Here is a 13,030-nt window from a genome sequence, read left to right as displayed (position 1 = left end):
AGATATCCAGTGCGGTGGCCGTGTTGATGACCGTCCTTCCAATTGCATCTTGTCGCCTTGAAACGTGCGCATCTGTGACGTTCCGCGTCTTACAGTAGGAATGCTACGGCACCGTCAGGGCGACCATACAGTCGCTCAGTTGGTCAGTTTGGCTCGCAAGTTCTTGTTTAGCGTGCAAAGTGCCGCTGCCATTGACTGCCCGCATCGGTCGCTGAAGGCTCAGCCCAGAAACGTGGGAGAGGGCGCGCGTGGTCGGTGGGGGGGGGGGGGGGGACGAGGGAGGGGTTGTAATATGCGGGTAGCCCCACACAACTAACAGTGATAGGCGCACACAAAGAGCGGTGAGGGCGCTACTAACAACAAAGCAGCACAAGTCGTGCGTGCTCTTACATAGGGTATTTTTTAAAACTCGTAACACCCCTCTGCGACTGTAAGAATACAGAGAGTTATTTGGGAACTTTGGACTTTGAAGTAGGGACAGAAAAATGTCGCTGAGTGGAGATAAATTGGTAGATTACTGCGTGAAGTAGCGCACAAAAAAATGTGTTCCAGGGAGATTTAGTGGGGTTCATCGACTGTACTGTTCGCGGTATGACACCTCTCGACCGATTTATTCATAGTTAGAAACAAGTGCATGAGCATGCTTCAGTAGTGCTGCGACACTGAGGGTACTCTCAACAGCAGTTCATAGTTAAAAGAATAGCAGGGTGGATGAAACACACCCTTCCACCACATACTGCTCAAAATGTTCAAGCCATAATATTGGTTCTTCCGTCTCAGTGGTCAGACGGTGATGGGCAAGCAGGACAATGAATTTCAAGTAACTACTTACTTTGGAGCTCGTCTGGTTCGCAGTATCACAGGAGTACAGTGTATGATAAATTGAATCAGAGACCTGTGCTGCGTTCCTGTCTTACTTCCGTGAGTGCGAAAGGTCAGCAAACTGTCATCTTGACGTACCTGGTACCACCCACAATGCGTGACAGTAACGATCAAGATGATCAGCATACACGGCCGGTGAGCACATTCCGATTGAGTCAGGCCATCTAAATCGGAAACCGGAGCACTCTCCATATGTAGCTCTATTCTTACATCATCATGATAACAATCGTCCTTTAAAATTAAATAGTACAGTCACAGTGGACACTAAAAGAAAACAACTTGGTAGAAATAAGAAAGCTTCAGATTCTGACTAGGAACTTATTTTTATACCATATAGTATTATACAGAAGAATTAAGTCTCTAAGCACAAACAGAGCGTCACACACGGATCACCATTAATTGCGTACATACTGAATCTAAGCAAACTAGGGAGTTTGTCATGAAACCATTCTATGGTTGCAGAAATCAAAGCCAATAAAATAACATAGAAAAAGCTACTTTCTAAGCAAACTAGGGAGTTAGTCATGAAACCATTCTATGGTTGCAGAAATCAAAGCCAATAAAATAACATAGAAAAGCTACTTTCTAAGCAAACTAGGGAATTTGTCATGAAACCATTCTATGGTTGCAGAAATCAAAGCCAATAAAATAACATAGAAAAAGCTACTTTCTAGAGGATTGTGCAGGCAGATCGCCGCTGTGAGCCGACGTCACACTGTGCTGGTCAAGAGCGGTGCACCACTACTGGGGAACTGGAAGCAAGGCAAAAACTGTCGACATAGTTCTGTTTATTTTTAGGCATTACTTCCCTTACTTTCACACACAAATTTTTTGTACCAAGACAATAATTTCTGCCTTGTCTCTGATCACGGAAAGTTCGTCCCACTGCAGGGAAAATATCCCGTAATTACAACGCATTATTTGGAAGAAACTGTGGTCACTGGATATAACTAACGAGACATTCGCTCTGTCTGGCGGTATTTTTCAGAAAGTGATTCTTTCGATAATAGTAATCAAGGATTTACTCTTGGTCAATCATAGTTCTACAATGGCTTAATGTTTCATATCTGTCGTTTACAACTGTCAAGTAGAAATGAACGCTAGCGACAAAATTTCTTCTTTTTGTGCATCGAAAGCTATAACATCTCCGCTGATGTGCCCTTTCTAGACAATATCAAGCGCACTTCCTCAGAAGTGCGCTCATCGTTTCGTGATGTCGTGCATTCAGTTATTTAGCCTTTTTTTTTACGTAGTGAGAGGATCGTTAACATTTTACCGCTTTGGAGCAAAGATATTTCTAACTAGGTAACTCTGACTCAGATGAATACCTACTGCGTTTTGTTAGTTACGTAATCTTCTGATCGTTTACGTAAATAATGTTTCACAGTACACTGGTAAAGCTTTGAGTTCCTTGAGTGGAGGTTCCTGAAATATATCAGATCGCAGTCTGTTAATACTGATCATGCATCGAAGAGACAATAATGGTTGAGAGAATAATAACAACACCGATAATAATCAAAATATCCACGGGTATGCTGCCGGTCTATAGTGTCCAACGGGCACAATATTTCGGCGATCAAACATGTCGCCATCATCAGGTGAACTGACGGACTGAGCTCCTGTGAACGTGCCGGCACGGAGATCCGTACGCTATCGCTGCTCAGAGGGAACTGGGTTCGGTCGCGGCGGCGGCCGATTTAAATACCCTCCGCCCGCGTCGCGCTCCCTCCGCCGTCCGCGCCCAGCGCCACGGTCGCGCGGTGGAACAGATTGCGACGGCGTCTGAGATGACGTCGGTGTGATGGCTCTGTCCGCCGTGGTCGTCACAACTATACGTCTGCTCGATTTACTCTTGATTAACCCGATCGCTGGTTCCCAAGCCTTGCTAAGATTATAGCCACAGTCACGGTTTATGAGGTCGTCATTGGTGCGAATTTCGATGGCCTCTCTAACAACGCTGTCCCAGTATCTCGACGTCTGTACCAGAATCCTCGTGCGGTTATACTCCATGGCGTGATTTTCCGACAAACAATGTTCAGCGACTTGCTCGGATACATCACTCGAGTGTGCCTCTGATGATGGCGACATGTTTGATCGCCGAAATATTGTGCCCATTGGACACTATAGACCGGCAGCATACCCGTGGATATTTTGATTATCAAATACGCCGGGAGAAACTCAAGAATCACAACACCGATAATAACTGTAATTAATAATAATAATAATAATAATAATAATAATAGACACTGAGAATAATAAAAATAATTATTAGTTTTGTAAAACCATGCTTTATATCAGAAGACACAAGTGGGAGAATATTGAAACGGCGGGGACAGTAACTGTTAAGTACGTATGTGGAATGGGTAGCTATAGCGTTAGCAGTTATAAATGAGTGCAATTTCTGCGAGCTATTATGATAGAAGATGGAAAGGAATGTAAATTCTCTGAGATTGTGTAGGATATTGCCCCAAAATCAGGTTCCTGATACAAAAATGTTTTATAGATAAAAGTGTTTTAAGCTCTGGTAAGAGAGAATATTTTTCTTTGTTGAGAATGAGTTTCTGCTACGCTGTTGAGATAGTGATGTCACAGTCGAATGCAAATAAGGTGCTGTGCAATGATTAAGCAGACAATAGAGCAGAGTTTTCGAGAGTCCCTACATTATCTGCGAGTAGTCATGGTAATGTTACGTAGACTGAAGTAATATATCAGACAAGATGAAAGTCACAAACGTATTGCACAAAATCGTTCACTGACAAACCTATCTGGCGTGAGCTCTCAAATGAAAGTGTTACGTGACTGTTTTTTCCAAAGTTCCTGAAAGTGATCATGTTCACCTAAATAAGTAGCCTCCATGAAACCATTTGGAACTGACTTTTTGAAACCATCCACATTATGATGTAGATTAAGATCCCAGCCAACACACACTTCAGCCGTTCACCCTGGTGGGCCTACCTCCGCAAGTAATCGTAAAAAAAATCAGAATTTTGTGTTACACTTAATAGCGTTAAAAGAAGCATTACCTTTTATTCTGCCTGTGTGGTATAGTGGAAAGGACAACAACTTCACATGCAGGAGGTCGTGAGTTTCAGTTTCATCGCGTATGCTGCATTTTTTTAAAATCTCTATCGACATTACTTCGATCATTATTTTTATTTAATTCACTGGTTTAAATTAATGTTTTTTATCTCTGTTCCTTTGCCGTTTCATTTTAATCATCGTGTGAACGTTTCCATTTGTTTCATGTTGGCTTTGTATCGTTCTTTTTCCAATCGAAATTTTTGTGAATATTAATTTAATTATATTTATCTATTTTAATATTCAATTATTTAGAAATTCCGATCCATTACTTAAAAAACTAAAGACAAAATAATCTATTTATATTGATGCAATGGTATGAAAAATGTGTTTTTTTACCAGATGTGTAAATTCTTCGCACAGTAATCGTCAAACAAACATTTAAAACATAACCTAAATACCTATTACACTACGAACAATATTACACAGATGAACATTGAAATGAAAGACGGGACTATACATAAAACTAGATTCAAGCAAAATGAGAACCACGTATAATGAACGCAATAATGTGGACGAAAAAAAGGCGATGAAACAAAAGAAACTAAATAGAAATTAATACGTAAAATTAATTAATTAAAAACACACGAACAAAGATTTCAAGTGGAGAAAGAATGACAAGAAGAAAAATGAGAGCAAATGAAGAAGCTGATATTACGATTAAAATTATGTGACAAAGGAACAGAAGTATAAAATTACATTTAAATCAATTGACAACGATCAAAGTAATTTTGAAAAAGATTTTTAAAAAATCAGCACACGTAACGAGGATAGAACACACAATCTCCCGTAGGTGCAGCTGTTATCCTATCCATTATACCATGCAGGCAGACTATGTGAAGCAACTTTTTTAACGCTAGTAAGAGTCACATAAAATTCCAATTTTTTATCTCGGTTACTCACCAAAGTTGGCACAACAGGGTGAACGGCTGCAGTGTATGATACCTGAGATCACCGTACAGACAGTTTCAAAAAGTAGATCTCACCGCTGGGGACCTCTGCTTGTGAACTGTAAACGAGCAAGTGGTCATAAAGGCCTTTGAGGGAAACTGCCCTCCGCCGAACTCGCAGAAAGCGCACAAACTCACAGGAAAGGAACCCCCCCGGGTGGGTCACACTGGTTGTGCATCCAGTAGTAGTTCTGGGCGCTGTAAGCTAAAAGTCACAACATACATTGTATCGCCAGGCTATGCCGGCACAAGGGAATCTGTTTTCAGTGAGCTGTGTGTGGAAGGACAGTGCATGCCATTTTTAGCAGAGTCTCGGCAGCACGTTATTGTGAACAGAACGATAGGAAGCCAGACTTGGTCGGCATACAGAGACCGCTGCAGGTAACATCTGAAAGCGGAGTGGGAAACAGGCAGGCGAGGGGGCCTTTGAAGAGTGCGGGACACCATAGTCGATCTCAGGCCCTGCAAGGCAAAATGTCTATCGCAACGCGAAAATCGCTACGATTGAGTAACATAAATACTTTGTAAGTGAGAGAAAGAGATACGGCTGTGCTTACAGAGGCACAGCCTAATCGGTCATACGCGGAGAACGAAAGAGAATATTACAGAGTTTTTCAGCACCAAGTGTTACGAAGCTTGTTTCTGGTTAACCGCCTGAAATGAAACTAAGAGGAGGAGGTCGGCATGTTTTAAGACAGCTTCCACAGGTCAGCGCTTGGAATATTTATCATTCAGCCAATCAGAGTGACACAGGAAAAATGCAAAGACGCGAGCGTGCCTTGTAGGAACTTACGATTGTTGATATTTTTCAAAATATCAAGCGAAGATATGACGCTTGGTTATAATACTGTTTTTTTGGAAAAAATATCTATATATCATTATTTATAAAGAGCCGTACTAGGAAGCAGACGGAACAAAATTACTCTACATCCAGAAACTCTTCCAACCCCCCCCCCCCCCCCCTTGCCTTCGGGCACCTCTTCTAGCATTCTAGCCGATCTGAACTGACACGCTCGTGCCAGTTGATAGTACGAGATCAATGACTGAGTTTTGGAGCCACTCCAGCCTCCACCTGCAGATTAACGTTGTGAAATATAGCTGCGACAGCGAGATGAACCGTAGGGAAAGTGCAGTTATTTCTACCGAGATTCAGTAGTTTCGTGTTTCATTCCGAAGATTTGCTCGCAGATAATGTTCAACATCCCTTAAATACCATCCGTAGATGCAAACACATACCATTCTGCAGCGCAGAAACTAACCATTTGGCAATCACAGTACGACCTCCACAAATACGTATTCATTTGCGGCATATTTCAGACACCCTGTCCAGATCTACCAAGGCATTTGTTTATGATTGCCAATATTTGTCAAACAACTTATCGTGCATTTTAATGTAATAAACTGAGTTGATTGTGATTCTTTTTTAATGTTCTAGACAACGAATTTCTTCATCATTATTTTGGAGGGCAATTATGTAATCATCTCACATCAACAGGCCACTTTCATGTACGTAGTTAACATTGCAAGCATCCTCTATCCCCAGCCACTTACAAAAGTCCTTGAACAACAGCACCACTATAAGCAAGAATTTGATTTCTTTTGAAGCTCAAGAAGAAATCCTTTTTTACATGTATTTACATAATGAATGGAGAGACGATGACACCTGACAGAAGTTGTGTGTTCAGTCTTGTCTACGTGGTGGTCCAGACGGCTGATTTCTAGTTACTCGTATCAGACTAATTTGAGGCAGCTCTATCAATAAAGCGCACGAATTGGTATTTGGTTATGGTTTTGTTTCTAATGTGAAAGACTTCTTCGATGAACAAAACGCTTCGAGCGAAATGCTACAAGAGGGGTTATCTCGGGGGTTGATTTCATTTCCAAACAGTGACGTAGCTATGTACTCGTAGTTTGGCATCTGGAACGGAGTTTTAACTTGCCACTGCCACTCCCTCCTACACACAGACACACGACACACACACGCTCGCGCCCGCGCGCGCACACGCACACACACACACACACACACACACACACCAATCAAATATATATATATTTTTTTTTTTGGTAAAGCAATTTTTTGATACAAGTAGTTAAGGAAGTATAGTTTGACTATTTTGTAAACAAATTTTATAAATAGAAGCAAATAAGTTAAACGTATTTTTATAATTAATACAGTTCGATTATCAACGAAGCAGAACAAATAACCACAGTTCTTCTTAGTAATATGTGATTATAGCATGTAGTTTACTACCTCTCTTTCTTCTAATATTTTCTGCAGCAAATTTTGAAACTGCCTCATCTTAATCGATACCTTTACCCCCACTATTATCGAGTGATGTAACTGCCAAAACAGAGAATCATTCTTGCCTCGTGGTCAATTTAAGATACTGCTTTAATAAGTTTCAGTTTTGAGAAACTCCTCTCACATGTTGGTACCCAAACACACGAAGTTAAGGAAAATCTGAATCCCCAAAATGAGTTTGGGAACAAATTTCGAAAATTTCGTAATCAGAAACGAACTCTAAGAATCTGAAATTTATCCAATCAAGATATTCTTTCTTTGGAACTCTGTAGTATGTAGAAACATTCTTAGGCGTGGAATTTCTGCAAGGATCACATCTTCAGAAATCTAATCTAACAGTCAACTAAATTTTTTCAGTCGTAGGAAGCTCCGATTCGGAAATGTTTATCAGGTTGGGTTAAAACAGCAAAACGGTCTGATATACAGTATCTTACATGATTTTGCAACATGTCTCTTTTTTTTTTTTTGTAGAATCGTGTCGATCTTCCCTAACATCAACGTACTCAGTTTCTGGTGCACAGTCAGCCTGTCGTACGCAGCCGTCTCTCCAGGTACCACTTCTGCTTCCTGATAGTTCTAATTTTCCCACAGGAATGCCCATCTCGTCACGTATATCACTCGTAAAACGAAGTGCTTCGCCAACAAGATAATTTCTGTTGGCCTTCAAAAAGATTTTTGGGCTTCTCATCTCAGTAATACACGATTCGAAGCTGACTCCAAGATTCTGCAAATACTTTTGAGCATTTATGAGCATGCTCGACTTCTACTGAGAAATATTCAATAAAAACAAAAACGAGGAATTATAGAATCCAGGAAACAGAGTTCTAGCAGCTCCTCTGACTTCCTATAATTTCAGAAGAACCAGAGAGTCCCTCAGTGGCATCGATAGTCTTCGGAATGCACTGAAATACATGTTTAACAGCATCGTTGTAAGCACACCATCGCACATCGAAAGTCTCTTAATTTTAACTCCACCGTTTTCCAGAAGGATCGACCATCTGTAGGTAGAAGCTGAATAAAACACGTATAAATTTTCTAAGGTCACAAAAAAAGTCGCACAGAATAGAACTGCTGTAAAAGCGCATAATCCGCCGAGATCGAGAGAATCATTTGCACAGGGTACAGTGACTCGGGATGAAGTTTGCTTATTGATGACTGAATTCTTGGGCGCGCTCCAACTATTGTAGATGCACTGCCGCATGCTCGTCCATAGCGTCTTGTTATATCCACACCACAAGGTATTACAAAACTATTCTGCCATAGAAGCCGACAAGTTTTGTCACCTGCACGGAGACGGTATTCGGTGCGGGCCGCATCATTCGAAATCACAGAACAGAAAATGAAAAAATCTTTAAGAACATCAGAGAGAAGGTACTTGACAAGTTATAAAAGAAACACCCATAGCAAAAATGTAAAACACTTGATTAAAAACTGAGGATGAATATCAGCATGCCGAAATATTCAACAACATCCCGATTGCCTTCAAAACACAATGTGCGCCTACTGCGATATTAAACTTCATACATCATATCATTGACGACGGACGCGTTTCCTCAAAAATCCTTAAGCGCTCAAACGCCCAGTCATTCTCGCGCGCCCGTAATCAGACACACACACACACACACACACACACACACACACACAGACACACACACACACACACACACACACACACACACGTACATACATCCCAACACGCAGCAGTGTGGGACAAATAGCCCAGGGTACTCACGTCTTGTCTCGCTCACACAGGCTGTCCACCCATGTCCGCAGAGCCAGCCTCTAACGCGCGTCTCTCTGAAACACACCAAGAACACAGTTTTAGTTTGTGGCCTTGTCGGCTGTAGTAAAAACTGCTTGTAAGCCAGCAGTAGTACCACTAGATACACAAAGCGAATAGCTAAAGTAAATATCAAAGAACCAGTGTGCGCAAAATAAATCTTATCAATGCTATCGTGTACAGGGATTCACAACTGTAGTAAGCTCGGTATAGACTGATGCACTGTACTTTGTAACCAGAGTGCGAATTTTCAATGTTCAGTGCACACTGGAATGCTGATTTTTGGTTAATAATCGTACAGCTGTAGTGGCTGTTTCAAGGATGGCGTTTACTTCAATTACAGCTTTCGTCTCAGAGGCTGTGGTCAGTATGTAAAACGTTTCGTTACCGTCTGCTTGAGATATCTTAAGTGATACCGAAATCGTGGATGGTGCAGGGCTGGAGGAGAGGGGCCAATTTATAGGCGCTCTAGCTGAGGAACCCAATTTTCTATTAGAAACGAAACCTTAAACGTGCTCCTGCAGTATACTCTGTTTGACATGATCCCGGGCACTTTCTGTACGGTGGGCGCAGCTCCTTCGCGTCTATACAACGCGATTTTGCAAACGTCTATATGGCAAAGCCTCTTCATAGCTCTATAGATGACTGTTGTTTGTAACGCCTCCAAATGGACTTAGAAATTTCTCTACAAGATCATGGCTTATGAATACTGTATTGGGCAGTGATAGTTATTAGTTTTTCATTTTTCCCAAACATGAATTGTAATTGTATGAAAATCAAAGGAAGGATGTGACTGATATATAGTATCAGTCAATTCTGTAATATCTTTGATGGACGATGAAAAGCGCCTACCGACTATTATTCTTTTCAATTAGATATCTTGAGTATAGTATACAAGAATCTTATTTCATCCACTAGCGTAATTTCATTAGTTGAATAACAATTCAGGTAATAACTTTTTTATTTCAAGAAGTATGACGTTGTGTCCTATAGATAGAAGTTAACAAGAATCTATCTGTAGCTCATAAGAATTTGGTGGCATTGCGTTGACTAGAACATTCGATCAGATGCCAATAGCCAGAAATGGAATATTCTTAAACTACATATATTGCTGTAAAAGTAAATTTACTTTTTATGCAGCAGATAATAATCAGATCTTTTAGAAGTCAATGTTCATTCATTGTAGCAGTTTAAATTTCCCGCGGGTAGTCAATTATTGACGTACTGCTAACGATATATTTTACGTCCGGGCATGAACAGCTGGACAAAAATTATACAGAGTTTTCATTCTAGCTTTCAATGAAAATAATCAGTTGAGGAATCATTTCAGATTTTAGCAGTTCTGTGTCTAACAAAATTGAAATTAAGTACTTTGAACTTACGTAAAGGAATTACTAATTATAACGTTTCCGCCCTCCCATATCTCAAATACAAATTCAAAAGTTAATCAAAGAAAATTTTGTTTCCCACTCTCAGATTTGGGGAAATGCTATACGTTCTCGCCTACAGCCGTTAGCGTTTCGCAGTTGAAACCTGCCAAAATCGCTACCTGGTGTCAGAGATTTTCTTGACTGACTCGACTCTAGAAGTTTCTTAGTAGTAAATAATAAATGTATTAAAACTTCATGCATGATGCGGCATTTTTGCACACACTTCAGTGGTTATGACGTCATATCTACTGAACTATGTGTCGTACCATGGTACATTTATGCAGGTACACTCAGCGGAATATGTGGATACTGTACGCAAAATACGTTGCGAATAGAGTTAGGAGCAAAGAAATAATAGATTTATACGTCATGCATGATGCGGCAGTTTTTCGCGGGCCCCATTGTTTATGGTGTGACATCTGAACTCTGATAGGTAGGTACTTCTTACCCTCCCAGCGACTGCTGCCTGATGGTAAGGAATATGCGAACCACATTTGGTACATACACGAATACATCCACTTTTATAATATGCACGGATTATGAGTGGTATAGAGAGGATCACCATTCGTCACATGGTTCCTCTTGCGGGATTTTCTCTGCACAGTAAAGTCATTGTCGATTAAATGTAATAAATGGGTGTGAAAAGTGTAATTTCTGTTCGTCTCACTGTATATTTCTTTCAGTAACTTTCGGTGCTATAATGATGGAAGCTGAGGAAATGAATTAAAATTTTTGCCATGAACATGACTTGAACTCAAGTTGGCTTGCTTCGTAATGCAGGTATGCTAGCCATTACCTCACAACATTGTATCAACTGGAGCTCCACGGCTACCCAAGTCCGTTGTCCTCCCTAACAAACCTCAATTCACATCTTCAGCTTTTTTCCCATTTCTTAGTTCTGTACTGTTTCAGCAGTTCTTTCTATGTGTAGTCATAGCTTAATTGAGTTATGTTACTTGAGAGTGACACATAATTCTAAAGTTACTTTAGTCCTGAAGTTTTGTACATTAATGGTCCCTCTCCTTTTGTGTTAAAATTACCATAGCATAATAATGTGCTGCTTTGGCTAAAATGCTAAACTTACAACATTTCAAGTGGAGTCTTCAAAGTGTCAGCTAAGATCACTACGCAGCAAGAGTGTCGCATTGTGAGAAGAAAGTACACTGCTAGCCATTAAAATCTGCTACACCACGAAGATGACGTGCTACAAACGCTAAATTTAACCGACAGGAAAGAGATGCTGTGATATGCAAATGATTAGCTTTTCAGAGCATTCACACAAGGTTGGTGCCGGTGGTGACACCTACAACGTGCTCACACGAGGAAAGTTTCCAACCGATTTCTCATACACAAACAGAAGTTGACGGGCGTTGTCTGGTGAAACGTTGTTGTGATACCTCGTGTAAGGAGGAGAAATGCGTGCCATCACGTTTCCGACTTTGATAAAGGTCGGATTGTAGCCTATCGCGATTGCGGTTTATCGCATTGCGACATTGCTGCTCGCGTTCGTAGAGATCCAATGACTGTTAGCAAATTATGGAATCGGTGTGTTCAGGAGGGTAATACGGAACGCCGTGCTAGATCCCAACGGCCTCGTATCACTAGCAGTCGAGATGACAGGCATCTTATCCGCATGGCTGTAACTGATCGTGCAGCCACGTCTCGATCCCTGAGTCAACAGATGGGGACATTTGCAAGACAACAACCATCTGCACGAACAGTTCGACGACGTTTGCAGCAGCATGGACTATCAGCTCGGAGACCATGGCTGCGGTTACCCTTGACGCTGCATCACAGACAGGAGTGCCTTCGATGGTGTGCTCAACGACGAACCTGGGTGCACGAATGGCAAAAAGTCATTTTTCGGATGAATCCAGATTCTGTTTACAGCATCATGATGGTCGCATCCGTGTTTGGCGACATCGCCGTGAACGCACATTGGACGCGTGTCATCGCCATACTGGCGTATCACCCGGCGTGATGGTATGGGGTGCCATTGGTTACATGTCTCGGTCACCTCTTGTTCGCCGTGACGGCACTTTGAACAGTGGACGTTACACTTCAGATGTGTTACGACCCGTGGCTCTACCCTTCATTCGACCCATGCGATACTTGTTGCAGGTCCTGTACGGGCCTTTCTGGATACAGAAAATGTTCGACTGCTGCCCTGGCCAGCACATTCTCCAGATCTCTCACCGATTGAAAACGTCTGGTCAACGGTGGCCGAGGAACTGGCTCGTCACAATACGCCAGTCACTACTCTTGATGAACTGTGGTTTACTTTTTACTTTTTCGTGTTCGGAGATTTGTTTCAAAGCCTTTCAGTACAATATTGGGCCCAGTCCAATGTTTCTCTCTTCTCAAGCCATAGTTCTTCAAGGGTACACCTTGTCGGGCAGATGGAACACTGTAGAAGGTGTTCCATATCCTGAACTTCACCACAGTCGCATTTGTTGTCTCCTTCGCCCTTGAAGCCCCTTTTGACTAGGTTTGCTTTAACTGGTGCTACGCCAGTTCTGATGCGGTTCAGTGTTCTCCAAACCTTCCAGCTTGATGTACTGCCCCTGGGTATTTTTCGTGAGGCAGGGTAGTCCTTCGGAGTCTCGTT

General features: G+C 41.6%; 1 protein-coding gene across 1 annotated transcript in view; it reads right to left on the bottom strand.

Moving 5' to 3' along the window:
- The window catches only part of LOC124798538 (inactive dipeptidyl peptidase 10), a 1,422,769-nt gene that overhangs the window by 784,475 nt on the left and 625,264 nt on the right, over positions 1–13,030 (bottom strand). The window contains exon 3 of the mRNA XM_047261988.1: positions 8,945–9,009. The gene's annotated coding sequence lies outside the window, so the exon portion shown is untranslated. The remainder of the gene's footprint in view (positions 1–8,944; positions 9,010–13,030) is intronic.

This window comes from Schistocerca piceifrons, chromosome 5 (genome assembly GCF_021461385.2).
Source record: "Schistocerca piceifrons isolate TAMUIC-IGC-003096 chromosome 5, iqSchPice1.1, whole genome shotgun sequence".
NCBI classification, from domain to species: Eukaryota; Metazoa; Arthropoda; class Insecta; order Orthoptera; family Acrididae; genus Schistocerca; species Schistocerca piceifrons.
This window is presented reverse-complemented; position numbering and strand designations above follow the sequence as displayed.